Source organism: Giraffa tippelskirchi, chromosome 11, assembly GCF_054371585.1.
Source record: "Giraffa tippelskirchi isolate mGirTip1 chromosome 11, T2T-mGirTip1v1.2.pri, whole genome shotgun sequence".
Lineage (NCBI taxonomy): Eukaryota > Metazoa > Chordata > Mammalia > Artiodactyla > Giraffidae > Giraffa > Giraffa tippelskirchi.
In genome coordinates, this window is record NC_137285.1 from 37387615 (window position 1) to 37405593 (window position 17979).

Genomic DNA, 17979 nt, shown 5'->3' on the forward strand with positions numbered 1-17979 from the left:
TAACGTTGTTGGCACTTGCGCCTTGTCGTTTCATCATTTATTTTATTGGTTTTTTTCTCCCCTTTTTCTTTCACCCTGTTTCTAGCATTTATTTAGCACACTAACTCTGATGAGCTTATATTCTGGAAAGAAATGCATCAAATTCCACAGAATCAAGCCTTATTTTTCCAAACATTGGGTGAGCTCCCAGAAGACATTTAATGCTTCATAGTTTTATAGTTTAAGCAATAAAGGCGAGGAAACTAATTCTCTCTCCATTCTCATACCCTCCCTCAAAATATAATTGAGACAGAGCCTTCTGTACTCTTGCTGATTTGTTCTGACATCCATGAACAATCTTGCTGAGATGCATTTTGTATTCTTTCCTCTGCTATGTCCATTACTGATTTTTTATTAAACTTCCATTCCATATTATAAAGCATAAATAGGAAGTTATGCAACTATAAGGCCAAATCAACAACTTCAAATGAGAAGCAAGGTAATTGATAATCAAGAGTGTAAAGTACTCCTGTGAATAAGCAGCTTTTATAAGAATATAATGCTTCTCACGTTTAAATTATTTTATCTTCCTGATGTGGAAATTTTGTCCGGACAAAATGTAAGGCTGTAATTTTCCATACCAGAAAAATCCATGTTACTGACCAAAAATGACCAGGAACATAGCAATATATTTTACCGGATTATTTCTGAAATCTCTGTTTTTCAAATTGGTATTAAGGGTGGAAAATGACTCACTTTTTTGATATTTATTGCCTTTAGCGGTTCAATTTGTGTTTCTATGAAATTAATGGTTCATTATATAGAACAATCTTAATAAAATTATACATTTGGATAAAGAATATGGCATGTGTCAATAATGAGTACACCAATAATGATTTTTACAGACTTTAGCTTGGGTTCTGCTACAACAAATTTTTCCCATTAATTTTATTTCACTCCATGAAAGTTGGAAAATATGCAGTATAAAGCAAGATGCACAATTCCCAGACCCAAGAAAAGAAAAAGCATTTTAATTTCATTTTCATAATACTTTTATACTACTATCACAACTTCATTTTTCTCCCAGAGTCAATTTGTGATTACTTGGAGCAAACAAATGGAAATGTTCGAATGATTAATTCTTTTCCTTAATTTGTAAGAACGAGAGAGAAATCACAGTAACCACATTTAAAATAGGAACTTTTAAAAGACAGCTCTAGATTATATGATTTTTATGGATTCATTTTGCCCTTTTTGCCTCCTAGATTAACCACCTCCTATAGAATTTGATTATAGTATCTGGAAAATGTCTTAGAAATCACCGAGTACATCAAGTTGCTATTTTCTTTTGTTGAGATGTTTCAAAGCACTAAAAAAGCAAGAGAAGTTAAATTAAATTTAGTATATAGCATTTCAACAAAATAATTAAACAAAATAAATGATGGCATTTTAAAGGTTTTAAGTTACACACTTTTTATAGTTTATTTTATATAAATATGATGCATGTTAATGGGGGAAATCTTGAAGATCCAGAAGAGGATAAAGAAGGGAAAATTATTTATTCTTTGCTATCCACATGTAGTTCTGATTGTATATTGTTGCTTAATACTTCTGCTCTTTATCTATTCATTTAATCACTTGCTATTTACTGAGCATCTGATTTGTGCAAACACTGTTATAGACAGTCAACCTTCTGATTTTGAAGCCTATATTGTGGTAGGAAGGAAACTAAAAATAAAAAAGGAACAACAAAAAGTCTGATAATTATAATTATCAGAAAAAAACACAACATGATAACATAAAGAAACCATGACAGGGGAAAGACAGGGTGTATAATTCAGTGAGTAGCCAGGAGAGGAGGATCTGGCATTTGAAATATGGCCTGAATAATGAGATAGAACCATTCATGGGTAGCATTAAGAAACTATATAAACCCCTAGAGCGGGGATACATTTCAATGTAATGGAAAAGAAAAATTAAAATGTCAGAATTTGTGGGAAATATTGAGCAAGGACTTCCCTGGTGGCTCAGATAGTAAAGAATCTGCCTGCAATGCAGACCTGGGTTTGATCCTTGGGTTGGGAAGATCCCCTGGAGAAGGAAATGGCAACCCACTCTAGTTCTTTGCCTGGAGAATTCTATGGACAGAGGAGCCTGGTGGACTACAGTTCATTGGGTCACACCACTGAGCGACTAATACTTACACTTTCACTTTCACTATTGAGCAAAGAAGAGTTTGATAATGAGGTAAATATGGGAAAGCTGTTGTGCCAGATTGTGGAAGTCATGGTCAGAGTTTAGTTCAGTTCAGTTCAGTTGCTCAGTCATGTCCAACTCTTTGAGAGCCCATGGACTGCAGCATGCCAGGCTTCCCTGTCCATCACCAACTCCCAGAGCTTACTTAAACTCATGCCCATCAAGTTGGTGATGCCATCCAACCATCTCATCCTCCGTCGTCCCCTTCTCTTCTCACCTTCAAACTTTCCCAGCATCAGGGTCTTTTCAAATGAGTCAGTTCTTTGCATCAGGTGGCCAAAATGTTGGAGTTTCAGCTTCAGCATCAGTCCTTCCAATGAATATTCAGGACTGATTCCCTTTAAGATTGACGGTTTGGATCTCCTTGCTGTCCAAGGGACTTTCAAGAGTCTTCTCCAACACCACAGTTCAAAAGCATCAGTTCTTCAGGTCTCAGCTTTCTTTATGGTCCAACTCTCACATCCATATATGACTACTGGAAAAACCATAGCTTTTAAGAGATGGGCCTTTGTTGGCAAAGTAATGTATCTGCTTTTTAATACGCTGTCTAGGTTTGTCATAGATTTTCTTTCAAGGAGCAAGCATCTTTTAATTTCATGGCTGCAGTCACCATCTGCAATGATTTTGGTTATAAGTTCAGATTTTATTAATTTTTTTAAATTGTGGAAAGAACAGTTAATGTGGGCTCTATCCTCTTAACAAAATTTTAAGTGTTTAATACATTACCATGCTGTACAGTAGATCTCTAGAACTTATTCACCTCGCATCACTGAAACTTTATACCCATTGAACAGCAATTCTCCACTTCCCTCCATACCTGGCAACCTGAGTATGTCTATTTTAGATATGTTATCTAAGTGGAATCATGCAGTCTTTGTTTTCTGTGTCTGGCTTGTTTCACTCAGCATGTTTTCCAGGTTTATGACGTTGTCATATGTAGCAAGATTTCCTTCTTGTTATGACTGAATAATATTCCATGGTATGTATATACCAAGTTTTCTTCTTCATCCATTCTTCTGTTGTTAGTCATTTAGGTTGTTTACATATGTTGGCTATTGTGATAGTGTTACTGTGAACTGGGGAATGCAGCTATCTCTTAGAGATATTAGTTTCAATTGTTGTGGGTACATACCCAGAAGTGGAATTTCTAGATGATGATGTGGCTTACTTTTCATTTAAGTTAAAACAAAATCCAACCTCAATAATTTTTTAGCTTATATAAAAGATAATTAAAATAACTATTAAAGCAGAAGAGTGCTATGTTTGCTTTTCTTTAAAATTAAGTAACCTCTAGGTGGAGAATGGAACGTTGTGGGCTGGGAGAGGAGCAGAGGCAGAGAGCTGAAATGTGGGCTAGTCTTTAGTCCAGATTAAAGAAGGAGGTGGCCTAGATTGGGAAAAATATATTTCCAGCATCATTTTAATGACTACAAAGATGTAAGTTATGTAAATGTGGCATCAATTGTATGCAATCGTTTATGAAATGTTCCATGTGTAATTGTTCCTAGGTTCCTAGATTTTAATTATTTACACTCTATGGTGGTCATTCTTCAAGGTAAATAATTATAAGTATCTATTTTACTTCCTGAACAAATTTTTTAAAAATGCAAATGCCAGATCAAAGAATTTCCACAATTTCTTTTTAATTTATTTTAGTTGGAGGCTAATTACTTTACAATATTGTAGTGGTTTTTGCCATACATTGATATGAATCAGCCATGGGTTTACATGTGTTCTCCATCCTGAACCCCCCTCCCAAATCCCTCCCTATCCCATCCCTCTGGGTCATCCCAGTGCACCAGCCCTGAGCACTTGTCTCATCCACACTTTTAAAGAGTTTGACACTTAGTTCCAACACTGTTCCATCACAATTTTCATCAATGGTTCACAAAACTGCCATTTCTCAGAATGACCAGCTAATCTTTTGATAAATATTTTTAAAATCTGTGGCATTTTCCAGAGGAAGAAGGTAATATCTGACTTGTAGTCTTCAAAAAATGTTTTCTTGATGCTATTGAGGATTTTTTTTAACAAGTATTTAGCCATTTCGTAAATTAGCTGTATATATATATAGTCTTCGACTATTTTTCCTCAGTAAGTTTTACCTTTATCATGTTCATTAGTTAGAAATTTTTGTTGTTATTAACATTTCTATAAATATGAAAATACGCCTATACTTTAATTTTATTCATTTTAAGTATGGAGGGTTGTTATATTTGTTGAATATTATAAAACTGCGCATCAGTGATTTCCTCCTTATGACCTCTATGTTTGAATGAACACTTAATGTTATAAAAATTTGGCTCCACTTTTTGGTGTTTGACTTCTGACAACTTTCAAGCTTCACATCTCACTTTTCTCCTTCTGCTCCACATCTGGGCAAGCTGATAAGAAAGCCTGGGCACTCCCTCCTTTGGTGCCAGGCAGGGGAGACTTAAACCACGCAACCTCCTCCTCACCCATGGGAAAACTCATCTAAAGGCCACTCCTAACCACAAATCAAAACCCTACGCCAGTCTCCTTTCCTTGCTCTCTTGAGTTATTTTCAGAGCAGCCTTGGAAGCTTGTCCCACCCCTTCCCCAAAGCCTCATTATGTGAGTAAGAAAGGTTTTCATATTCTCTTGGTATGTGTGTGGCATCATCTGTCCTGACATCTGAACTAGATCATAGCTGAGGTACTATTCTGTTTCTGCAGAGTAACCACAATACAGAGAAAGGACTGCTGCATCCACAAGTCAGATAATTATTTGCCAATATTTTCTTGCATTTCTTAAATATGTTTAAAAATTTAATTCCCTTAAAGATTAAATTGTTTTAGATTTTGATGTAAGGTAGGGATGCTTATTTTTTTAAACATTAACCCTGTTTCAATACTATTTTAGAAACTACTAGGAGGAAGACAGAGGAAGTAGAAGGAAGAATAACACTTTGTTTAATATCCCTTTAGATTTTTAAGGACATGACCACTATTTTAAGAACTTTATGAAATTTTAGAAAAATCCTAGATATAATTCTGATGGTCACTTTAATGTTGAAAACTTAGTTTAATGGCAATGCAATTTGATCCGTTATTATCTTGTTATCATATGAAACAAGATATTACAATGAAATCTGTTCAGATTAAAAGGAACCATGGCAACATTAAATGTGGTGAACACATTCCTAATTTACAGCATTGCCAAGAGTGAAATTGAAGAGAAGTTCCAAGATTAAAAATTTGAAAGACAAATGACAATTTTCAAAGGCAATCAAGAAAGCTTTTATCTACTATGCCACTTCTGACCTAATGTAATTGGGTAGAAGTTTTTGATTACTTGCTATGGGCCTGAAACCACATTATGTATTTTTTTCAATTATCTCATTTAATACTTAGATCTTGGTGGAAAACAGTATATGTAATATATGTATATGTGAAAAGTATATGCTCCCTCTTTATAGATGAGGAAACCAAAGCTTAGAAAGATTACATAAGTGGAATAAAGTCAGATTTGTAAGTTGTAGGAGTAGCTTAGAACTCAATTTATTCAAGTGGAGACATTCTAAAAATGTATTTCCTTGAAATTATTTCCATGCACTTTCTCTGTAAAATCTATTATTTAGCTAAGGCAGCTAAAATGTTAGTCAGTCATATCCGACTCTTTGTGATCCCATGGACTGTAGCTCGCCAGGCTTCTCTGTCCATGGAATTCTCCATGCAAGAATGCTAGAGTAGGCAGCCATTCCCTTCTCCAGGGGATCTTCCTGACCCAGGGATTGAACCTGAGTCTCCCACATTGTAGGCAAATTCTGTAGCTCGCCAGGCTTCTTTGTCCATGGAATTCTCCATGCAAGAATGCTAGAGTAGGCAGCCATTCCCTTCTCCAGGGGATCTTCCTGACCCAGGGATTGAACCTGAGTCTCCCACATTGTAGGCAAATTCTTTACCATCTGAGCTAACAGGAAGCCTTCAGGCAGTTAAAGGAAATGCCAATTAGTGTCATCACTGGAGGTTACATTACTTCAATCTCCGAGTTTGAAGTATTATAATTTTAACCAATAAGTAAGTTTTTATAGAAATCAAGATTATCCAATACTATCTTCTCATTTCTATTTTCAAAAATCTTTGTTTGACAGAAGCATGTTGAAGGTATTCGTTACAGGTACAGAGTAAATTCCCAGGTGGCACTAGTGGTAAAGAACCTGCCTGCCAATGCAGGAGACGAAAGAGATGCCAGTTCAATCCCTGGGATGAGAAGATCCCCTGGAGGAGGGCATGGCAACCTACTCCAGTATTCTTGCCTGGAGAATCTCACGGATAGAGAAGCCTGGCAGGCCACAGTCCATAGGGTGGCAAAGAGTCGGACACAACTGAAGTGACTTAGCATGCACCCACAGGAACATATTGACTTCTCTTATAAAGAGAAGGAACCAATTAAAGAAAGGAAACAATTCAAGAAAAATAAAAGTTATTTTCAAATATCAGCTATGCATCTGTTACTTGAAGAACAGAAGTAAGCCTGGGCATACCTGAAATGGCTAGACTCTATGAAGTTCAAATTAAACATGGAACAGGTCAGTCAAAAATTGTTAGATGAGATACCAAATGGCAACCCCTTATTTTAAATGCCACATCTTTTGTCGTCATATGTCATTACACTTACTGTCACATATCACAGTGGTTACTTTAGACAAGTTTCCAAGCTTTGGTTTTCTACTTCATACTTTAATGAATGAATAAATTTCCTAGACATCAATGTGATCCTTTAACTAGTGTCCAATGATAAGTATATCATCTACAAATGCATTATTTGGCATTTTATTGCCTGAAAAAATGTCTCATGTATATATTTAGTCAACTTCAAACAGGAAATTCACAATGATTTCTTTATTTTCTTATCTGAAAATTAAATTACAAAAGAAAATTTGGTTATGTATTTAACACCTTATTTCAAGTATACTCTAGATAAGAATTATTTTTTCAGATAAGTGTTCACAGTAATACATTTTCTGAACTAGAAAAGAGAAATGTATCTTACCCTGTTAAGAGGTTCTATTTATTTATTTATTGTGGGTTATTCTGACTGGCAGGCTTTCCTGGTCTCAGCAGGGAAGCTCATTCATATACCACAGCAATCTGATGGGATTGACTAATCTATTAATTACAAAATAGTCCATGTACAAACATATTATTTAATTAACTCCTCCTTTTTATTGAATGTTTAGTTTGGTTTCTAATTGTTTGCTATTATCAGCAGAGCTATAACTGTTTTCCTATAGAGAAATCTTTTTTGCATATGTCTGAATCATAAGTTCTTTAGGACAGAGTCTTTACCTGGAATCACTGCAGCAACATGAAGGCAAATTTTGATAATTTATGTATTCTGCCAAATTGCCCTCAAAAAGATTATATCAATCATTCTTCCACAAATACTACATGAAAAAAAATTCCCTTTCCCATCGCTAAGACTCAGTATTATCAAGTTGGAGTATTTTGGCCCAAGTAATCAGTTCAAAATTTATCCTGTTTTTTGTTTTATTAGATTTTGTTGCCAAAACATTTAAGTCATTTGTCTTTTTCAAGTTAGTTTGTAGGAATTTCAAATGTTCTTTCAATCTGCAGCTCTATTTGGATATTGATTACAATGAATATTGATATGCACAAGACTGTTTTTATTCAGGTAAGTTTTTCTTAAGAGCTCTTTTTTCCCCATTTGGAAGGCCCTTGAGCTTCCTTGGTGGCTCAGAGGGTAAAGCGTCTGCCTGCAATGCGGGAGACTCGAGTTTGATCCCTGGATTGGGAAGATCCCCTGGAGAAGAAAATGGCAACCCACTCCAGTATTCTTGCCTGGAGAATCCCATGGACAGAGGAGCCTGGTAGGCTATAGTCCATGGGGTAGCAAAGAGTCAGACACGACTGAGCGACTTCACTTCACATACAAAGTGTATCTTTAAAGACAGATTTATTTTTTCTTTTGAAAATTTTTCACTATGCAAAGAATGATGTCATCTTTCTTATTATATTGCTATTTATGCCATTAGTATATTTTTCATTGAAATCTTAGATTTACCCAGAATTTGTTGTTATGCATGCATATAAACTGGTAATGTAATTACTTTTGTTCCAAGTATAGAAACAAGTCTTATGGCAAATATTCATTTACACATAAGAATGGTTCTGAACTTTCTATTCCATATAATATATAATTAAAAATAGTAGGCTCAATGCAATCTTGCAAGAATCTTAGTTTCATTAGAATTGATCAGTGTAACCTACCATCTTTATTTACATTATCAGAAATTCTTCTTCCTTCTCATTGACTAATGGCTTCCTTCCACATTTTCCAATATTGGTAATGATTTATTTAATTTTTATGGTTTTTCTCTCATTCAGTGAGATTTTGAAAAAGAGAGATTAAAAAAACACTTGCATTTGTTCACCCTCTGAGAAATAAAAATGAATATTTAGTTTATATTTTACATTTGGGCTTTAAAATGTTCATATTTTACTTTATATATTCTTATATTATTTTTAAAAGCAAATAATCAAGCCATAATCCACTTTTATAAAATGATTTGTGCAGTTACTAAATATCTATGAAATATCTGGAATTATTAAATACATATCAATAATCAAAATGATCTTACAAAGCATTTATTAGCCTTATAGATAATTATGTGTGTGCTTTCGTTTTTTATCCAAGAGCCATCTCCAAATACCTACTTTCTTAAAAACAGAATTCTAATTTCCTTTGCCCTATTTTAAGTGAACACAAATGGTTTAAAATCTTCTGAGATTCAGGGCATAAATCTTTTTTGTTTGAGCCTTTCATTCTCTTTGACTTATAAATTGTGAGGCTCTGAGACTATACCCTACTTCCAAGCTCACAAGTTAACCACTGTGGCTCCATAGTTTCTGGTAGAAAACATATTCTTCAGATGTGTCAGATGAAGTACAGTTTAGTTATCCACTACAGATCAAGTTACTAGTAAATAAAGAAATCTAGAGCTTATATATAATATTTATATTGATATTTAATTTTGTTTGTCTTTTTATTATTGATACATGATTTTTCTTCAATTTAACAAAGTGTACACAATTGTATGTCTGAATTCTATAATGATCCTTGAGATTTCAGGGGTTGTATACTCACACAAATGCATTAAGTAGTTTCATATATTGACTCAAAACTTTTCTGTGACCCTTCATTTCCTGTGTCACAAGTGCAAATGCTCAGGGCTCTCAACAATCACCTGCCAAACTTGACTACGAAAAATTTTAAGCTATATTTTTGCATTACATTTTGCATATATTCAACATTAAACTCTTTGTAATTTAATAATGCTTACATTTGAATAAAATTTCTTTGTAACTGTTTAACTGTCTTTCTATGAAAATTAAATTCCAAGGGGCCCAGTACTCCCACAGTTGTTGACAGTAGTCATGTGTTTTTCTGAAAAAATATTGCACATGCAATTTATAATAGATGCTCTCATGAAGTCCATTAAGTGCAAACATGTTTATCTTTGTACCTGAGAAAGTTTTTTTTTTTCCTTAAAACTGCTGAAAGATGTAACACTTTCATACTTGGAACCCACTGTCATCACTACTACAACAGCTCCCAATGAATAACTGTCAGGAGTTGGTATATGAATAGCCTAATTCTCTTATTCTTTGGATAGAATACTTTTTAGATACATGGTTTTCATCTTTCCCCAGAATCTTCTGATACCCTAGATCCATATTAAATAACTCTGAAACACATTTAATACCTAACCACTATTTACAGCTTTCCCTTTTCTGTATTATCTCCTGTATAAGCCCCCACTTCCAAGTATTAAGTTCTTTGCAATTCCAAGTAGTTATTTGACCTCTAATTCTTATCTTTGAATCTGCTACTGAAAGAACCCACACTAACACTCATTTAAAGTGGTCCCTAAATGCAGTTCCTGAATCACTGAAGTCAAGTGACAAGAAGCCCATTCCAGGGAATATAATCTCTAGAATGCTATAGTATCACAATTGTTAAGCCTCATCTGTAGTGAACTGGGGCAGGATAGAGATAAAGAAGGATGCACGGACTGTATAATTTTTCAAGAATTTGGATCATATGATAATAATGGGGAATTTCAGAATGATGGTGTTGGTTGGCTCTACTAAGTGCCAGTGATACGGTAAAGAAAGGAAAGCCAACTGCCAATTCAGATCCTAACAGTAGAGCCAGAATTTCTTTATGTCAGAGTCCCTCATTGCCTGTAGCTGGTGGGCTACAGGACGAAAAGTAAAGCTGAGAATCAGATTGTGAGTGAAGCAAAATTGCAGCAAGCACTATGATACAGAAGTCCGGGGACCTTGACGTTTAGATAGGAACATCTGTGTGAATGTACTTAGCAACCTAGAGCCTCCAGATTCCATGAATGCCCTAGGACTGTAGAAGTGGCTCGCTGCCCTCAAGGGTGGAAGACCCTTGTCTGGAGACCATGCAGAGATTTCACAGGAGGCAGACGCTTCAAAAAACGATAACTGCCCTTTTTGAGATTTGACCCCATCTCCCCTTGTCTATTCTAGGCAAATAATTAACAGTATGTTTCAGTATGGCCCAGAGGAAATATTTTTTCTTCTTCAGAAGGAAAATATTTATCACTAACAAGCTGCATGCAATGGCTAACTTCTATCTACCTCCAGGAAACATTAGAAGCTTCCTGGGAACAGATCATAAGAATGCTTGACTAGGATGACTTGACAAAGTACTGAGGAAGGCACCAAATGGGAAGAGTGAAAGGGTTTATTCCCAAAGACTTATGACATACCAGCAAATTCTATTCCCTAATAATGACCAGAAACACCTACTTTACTGTAACAGTAATAATGGTGAAGAGGATGCTACTGATATTAAGAAGCTCACTGTTTACTATTTTTTTTTTTGTAAGTCAGGATTGAGAGTAGGGTAAATCTCTATGGTACTGAGTTCTCTAGGGTCAGTGAAGATAATACAGTTATGGAATAGTACCAGTCATGTAGCAGCACTTAACTGCCAGAAGCAAAGTGGACATTATCTGAGGGAACCCAACCTGCAGAAATCTATGGTAATATTAATACACCATGATGTTCCAAAAGGTGAGATAGAATAAAAAGTGACAAGCTTTTTTATTGACTTATACAACTGGAAAAGATCAAGAATCAGACAACTGAAGGCTAACATCAGTGGCCACAATGGAAAACCAGTTTCCATATGCAGCAGGCTCGTGATTTCTAGCTCATTGTTGAAAGTGGAGGCCAGTTCATCTTGCAAAAGAACCCAAAAAGCCATAACAATTATATTTAGTAGTTATTTCCCCCAATATTCCCCAAAGGAAACTTTAGTCATTTATCAGAATATTTATGCACTGGGAAAATGAGCATATTAAACTTATTAGGATATTTGAATATACAATCCAAGATGACAATAGTACTTGAAGACTCAAAACACCACTATGACTGACTATTAGAATGGGGACATATGGTAAATGGGAACATGGTCAAACCCTATCTCACAGTGTGTCTGCTGGTTCTCCAGGTCTGCCAAGGGCTTCCCCAGGATGTATATACTTCATAGCTGGCTTGATCCACACATCACTTTCTTGTCTTCTAGAGTAAAAGTCATAAAGGTAGGAACAGCTTAGACAAAGCTTTCACACTACTTTCTTTTCTCTGACCAATGTATACATTGGAAGTAATGCTATGTTCTGGGTAGAATGATAAAGATTAGTGCCACTCTTAACAACTTAAAGGACCTAGGGGTCACAGTTCCACTTAACATCTCTGTTTGTTTTACTAGTCTAGTCCCTAAAAACAGTCACATAGATCACAATGATGACAGACTACCATGAATATTCAAGTGATAGTCCTAATCACAATTATTGTATTGTATGTGGTGTGTTTACTAGCAGATTTTATGTAAACTCTGGGAGATGGTATCTGGCTATTGACGTAGGAAATATATTCTTTCAGCCCCTGTCATAAAGAATCAGAATCATTTATATTCACCTGGAATAAACGGCAACATAGATTCAGTTTTGTCATAGAATAATACTAACTCTCACTCTTGGTCACAAAGTCAAAAGGGACCTAGATCATATGGATATTTCACATTAGTTCACACTGATGTACTATACTGAGGGCACCATGTTCATCTGACCTGGAAAAAGTAAGTGGCAAGTGTACTGGCTGCCCTAGTAAAACCATGTACATCTTAGAATACTAATATAAATCATAAAAACGTCTGGAATATGTCACACAAGTATAGTTTATGTGTCTAGACATTAGAGGTATGTCAATATATCTCTTCCACGATAAATGACAAGCTAAGGCACTGTGCCCCTCCTATCACTAAGAAAAAGACACAGAGCTTGGTAGGCTTCTTCATATTTTGAAGACAGCACACACCACATTTGAAAATACAGCTTCATTCCCAAGTATTAGATGATTTGGAAAGCTGTCAATTTATTTGGCACATTAAAATGCTGTGTTAAAATATTTGGCCAAATCGAAATAAAAGTATTCTAACAAAGATCCAGACAAAGGGAGGATGGTGAGGTGTCAGGGCAAGGACACACCAACTATAGGAAAGGAGTATTCACTGTTTTAAAAGCAGCTGCCAACTTGCTCTTCAGCACTCCCTCATGCTGGGCAACTGAGCATGAGGTATTAACTGACTTTGTAACCAGAGCTGCCCATCCTGAGCCAGATGTTACAAAACCACCAAGTTACAGAGGTGCAAAAGCAAATTCATCACACAATTGAAATACAGGTGCAAAGCAATTCAGCACATAATTGAAATTGAATTTTATGAGTCAGAACCAATTAGATTAGAGAGTACAAGTAACTTACAATGCCGGTGACCATATCATCTATTCCTGTCTTATGGATGCCTCTCCCACAGCTTCTACCTATGGTCTCTTAGGCTCCTCAAAGCCAATTATTGGAAAAGAGAAAAACTAAGGTTTAATTCATAATGGTTGGGTAGATATATCAGCACAAGCTTATGATCCACTGCTGTTACATAAGAATCCCAGTAAAGTGTGTTTCTGAAATTCATGAGGAGAGAAATATGTCTCAGTGGGATGAGCTTCAGATAAATTTGTGCAGAGGTAGAGCTGGGGCTTCCCTGGTGGCTCAGAGGGTAAAGCATCTGCCTGCAATGCAGGAGACCTGGGTTCGATCCCTGGGTCGGGAAGATCCCCTGGAGAAGGAAATGGCAACCCACTCCAATACTCTTGCCTGGAGAATCCCATGGACGGAGGAGCCTGGTAGGCTACAGTCCACGGGGCCGCAAAAAGTTGGACATGACTGAGCGACTTCCCTTCACTTCACTTCAGAGCTGACCTCAGATAAATATGTTCACTAAATCCTGAGCAGTAGAAAATGGCTTAGCTGGTTGGCCAGGGACCTGAAATAACATTTAAATATGAAACAAGCTGTTCTTGGAGAAAAATACGTGGATGTACCCACAGGATTAGGCACAGAGATGATGAACCTCTGTGTCTCTTGCCAATATTCACTAAAGAGGATCCACCGCACAGGAGGCATTATAGGGCAAAATAGAGATGATGACTTATCTAGTAGAGATCACAGCATCACTAAGTATAGCACATTGAAGAGAAAGGTATGGCTACACCTGATTGGCCAGTAGACCACAGGCAAAGAAGTTCTTATGCCAGAATAGGGAATTGACCCTGGTTATTAGGAGGAGGCAAAATTGCTACTGTATAATGTGGAAAGGAGAATCACTTGGACAACATTTCATGCTTCTCTGTCTAGTAATAATTGGAGCTGGGCATGTACGGACTTTGACCTAACAAGAACATGATAGCAAAGACCTCTGACTCCTCAGGTAAGAGGTCTGCATTACACCATCAGGCAAGCATACTAGAACATATGTGCTAGGTGAGAATACGAGGAATCTGGAATGAGTGGTAAAGGAAGAAGACATCAGTTGCAGTAATGAAAACTATACTGCATCCAACTAACTCTCTTTTTATTATATGCCCCCTCCCCAGAAGTTGTGACTGGAACTGTATTAAAGAAGCTGTATTTAACTATATTAAAGAGTGGATTTAACATGAGGTATGAATAAATGTGAACAGTACAAAATGCAGACTGTAGCATCCACTACATATTTCTTATCTCTTGAAACTTTTTATGTGTTCTGGTAGGCTTCCGAGTGCCAATATCTGAAGGTATGTGCCTGAGGGCCATCTTCCTTTAAAAACCATAAAGCTATGGTGCCTCTGATTGCAAGGCAGCCATCTGAAAATGCCAAGGAACTGGCAGCCCTGGATCAGTTCCTCTCAGTCAGTGTTCAGTTACTGAACTTCTTCCCTTCTTAGGAAAGGGAATTCAGAGGACTAGGATTTGGATCATTTTCTCAAGTTTCCCCCAATAGTGATACACTTAACAATTCTCCACTTCATAATTTACCCTATCCTGTGTCACTTACCCAATTTTTTAAAACCAGAGTTCTCTGCACTTACCAAATAAACTACTTGCACTTGAATCCTTGATTCTGAGCTGACTTTTGGGAAAATCCCCAGTAGTACACTAGATATGGAGATGAATGAATAGAAGATAGTATTCATGCCTGGAGAAACTTACATTGTGGAATTCAATACTAAGACATAAAATAATGCATATAATATGGTAAGAATTATAATAGAATTAAGAGAAAGTTGCTGGGAGAGAAATAAAATACCTAACTTCCTACAAAAACTTGGATGAATCAGGACCAACACCATGGGGAAGCTGACATCCCACAAGAGTCCTAAAGAAATGAGTAGTAGGTAAGAAAGTATCCAGCCCAATGAAAAACTCATTTTAGGATAGAAGCAAACAAAACCACATATTTATTATTCATAATAATTATTCAGTACTTTTTGCCTTTTCATACTGTTCATGGGGTTCTCAAGGCATGAATGCTGAAGTAGTTTGACGTTCTCTTCTCCAGTGGACCACGTTTTGTCACAATTTTCCACCATCAGGAAAAGACCTGATGCTGGAAAACATTGAAGGCAGGAGGAGAAGGGGACGACAGAGAATGAGATGGTTGGTTTGCATCATGGACTCAATGGACATGAGTTTGACAAGCTCTGGGAGATGGTGAAGGACAGAGAAGCCTGACGTGCTGCAGTCCATGGGGTCGCAAAGAGTCAGACATGACTGAGCGATTGAACAGCAACATCAAATTCAGTCCTGTAATATAACCCAACTCAAACTTGAGAGTCTCCAGTGTGGTCATTTCCTGCAGAAAGTTTGCTGTTGTGGAAAATGTAAAAAGCAAAACTTCTGCTCCCTTAGATAGCTGATTAGGCAAAGATCCCTTTGCATTTGTTCTTCTTGAGCCAATGCAATTGCTACTCAAACAGAAGTTAGTTTCCTTCTGCTACTTCTGAAGAGAGGTTAATGGATTTCTTTTGCATGCTTTTTTATGAGCAGGGTGCTGGAAAATGAAATTTCCCAATTCCACAGTTCATCACCCTCATACCTGATTGCAGAAATTAGTGATTAGAAGTGGGAATATAAAATGAAAGAAATGTAATTTCCTTCCATCTTTGAAACTGTTTTGAGATGGGAAACATTTTGCTATTTCACAATACAATGTCTTCTCATATAATACGCTGTCAGCAGTAACAAGTTGAGTGAAAGTAATATTTTTCTCTCATATAAAAAAGTGATGTGAAATAGTCACAGGGTAAAAATTACCCTCAAAACAAACTATATATTTCAGTATTCTTGAAGATTAATGTACTAGATATCTAAAATTCTTTTTTTCTCCTTTCTAGACTTATTTTTAAAAAGTATAGTTTTCTCTAGGGACTTGTGATTCACAACTAGTTACTTTTTTCCTAGTATGTACGGACTACATGACACTGCTTATAAAAGGATTTGTTCTTTCACAAATGGTCTGGCTGGTCTGGTACAAAATGATGTATAATGTTTCAATGGCTATTTTCAGGTGAATAAAAGAATGATCCAATTAAGATTGTTAAATAGTACACTAGCTAAATGTAAATCAAGATTCTGTAAATAAAGATAATGAGGGAAAGTTTTTTATGCCTTACTTTCTATTATAAAAGAAGCAATTCTGAAAGACAAAAATAATCATGGTTTCTCTCATATTGAGCAGTTCCAGGGAACCTATAAAGTCATTGGGAAAAGTTATATGTATATGAAGGCCCAGGGACTGCCTAGCTCTGACAAGAATAATGTTCTTTTCTACTTTTGAGCTATGAGATTTCTATTACTGAATTCTTATGGTCTAGCAATATAATATATTAAATATTTATGAAAAATGAAGACTTCAGGAATTGGATCTGTGCATAATCGATCTTTAAATGTTTATATGTTTCTTCAAACACTTTCTGAAGCATTTGTCATTTATATATTTTGTGATCTTTTCCATAAAATACTTTCTGTGTGTGATAAGTTGAAAGAATGAACGTGAAGAACATATAAGTAAAAATATCTTTACAGAGATAAGACAGATATTCAACTAAGAAAAACTTTAGAGGTTAGGTATATGGAGTGAATATATAGTTCTTGATATATGCAAAAAAATGCTCAAAGCAAAAAATGCTCAGTAAGTCATATACATTCAATGTAACTAAATATATGTTGGTTTCAAGCAAAAATAACTATAAGAAAATAATTACTCATTATATGAAAGTTCAAAGTACATAGGAGCCAAAGAGGAACATAAAAATAAAATTTTAGGCAGTTCGATTTTAACATCATAAAACATTTAACACAAAACCCTTACCTTATATTGCTAAGATTAAATTTTTTTTATAGGTAGGATTAAATAATGTTAATAACAATAATGCTAACAAAAATAATTTTCAGGTGCACACAATCTGTGATCTTTAAACGTACTTCACAGAACCTGCTGCATTAGCATCATCGCACTCTAAACATGAGGTGGACATAATTAAGAGATGGCAGAGAACCAGCAGGCTTTGGAATGTCCCTGACACAGTGAGGTGGCTGAGACCTGGCATCTTCTAACACTGACCATGCCTTGTTTATAGTATGGTATATTAATGTATTAAATGTAATAGAAAATGAAGGATACCAGTTTGAACACTGGTACATATATAGAACATATAGACACATATAGAAACAATTGTTGTACAAGAATATGATATGCCACCAACAGTAATGGGACACAGGAACCTAATCTCTAAAAGAGGCTTACATTCTAAGAGAGTAAGAACTGTGTATCTCAATGAAGGGCACAGTGCCATATTTAGTGCTCAATAAATACTAATGAAACAGTGAGAAGAAGTAAGAGTAGTCATGTGACCAATAGTCCATGAACACTATTCCTTTCTAAAGTATTTCGTTTATTTCTAAATAAGCCTATGTACTGTCTCTCAGAGCAAAAATAAAAGTAAATATGATGTATGTTGCTGTTCAGTTGCCAAGTCATGTCTAACTCTTTGTGACCCCATGGACTGCAGCACACCAGGCTCCCCTGTCTCTCACCATCTCCCAGAGCTTGCCCAAATTAATGTCCATTGAATTGGTGATGCCATCCAACCATCTCATCCTCTATTGCCCCTTCATGGATCACTGCCTTATCATGGTGAAGGGATTTGCATAACTCAATGAAGCTATAAGCCATGTTGTGTAGGGTCACCCAAGATGGATGGGTCATAGTGGAGAATTCTGACAAAATGTGATCCTCTGGAGGAGAGAATGGCAAACCACTCCAGTATACTAGCTGTGAGAA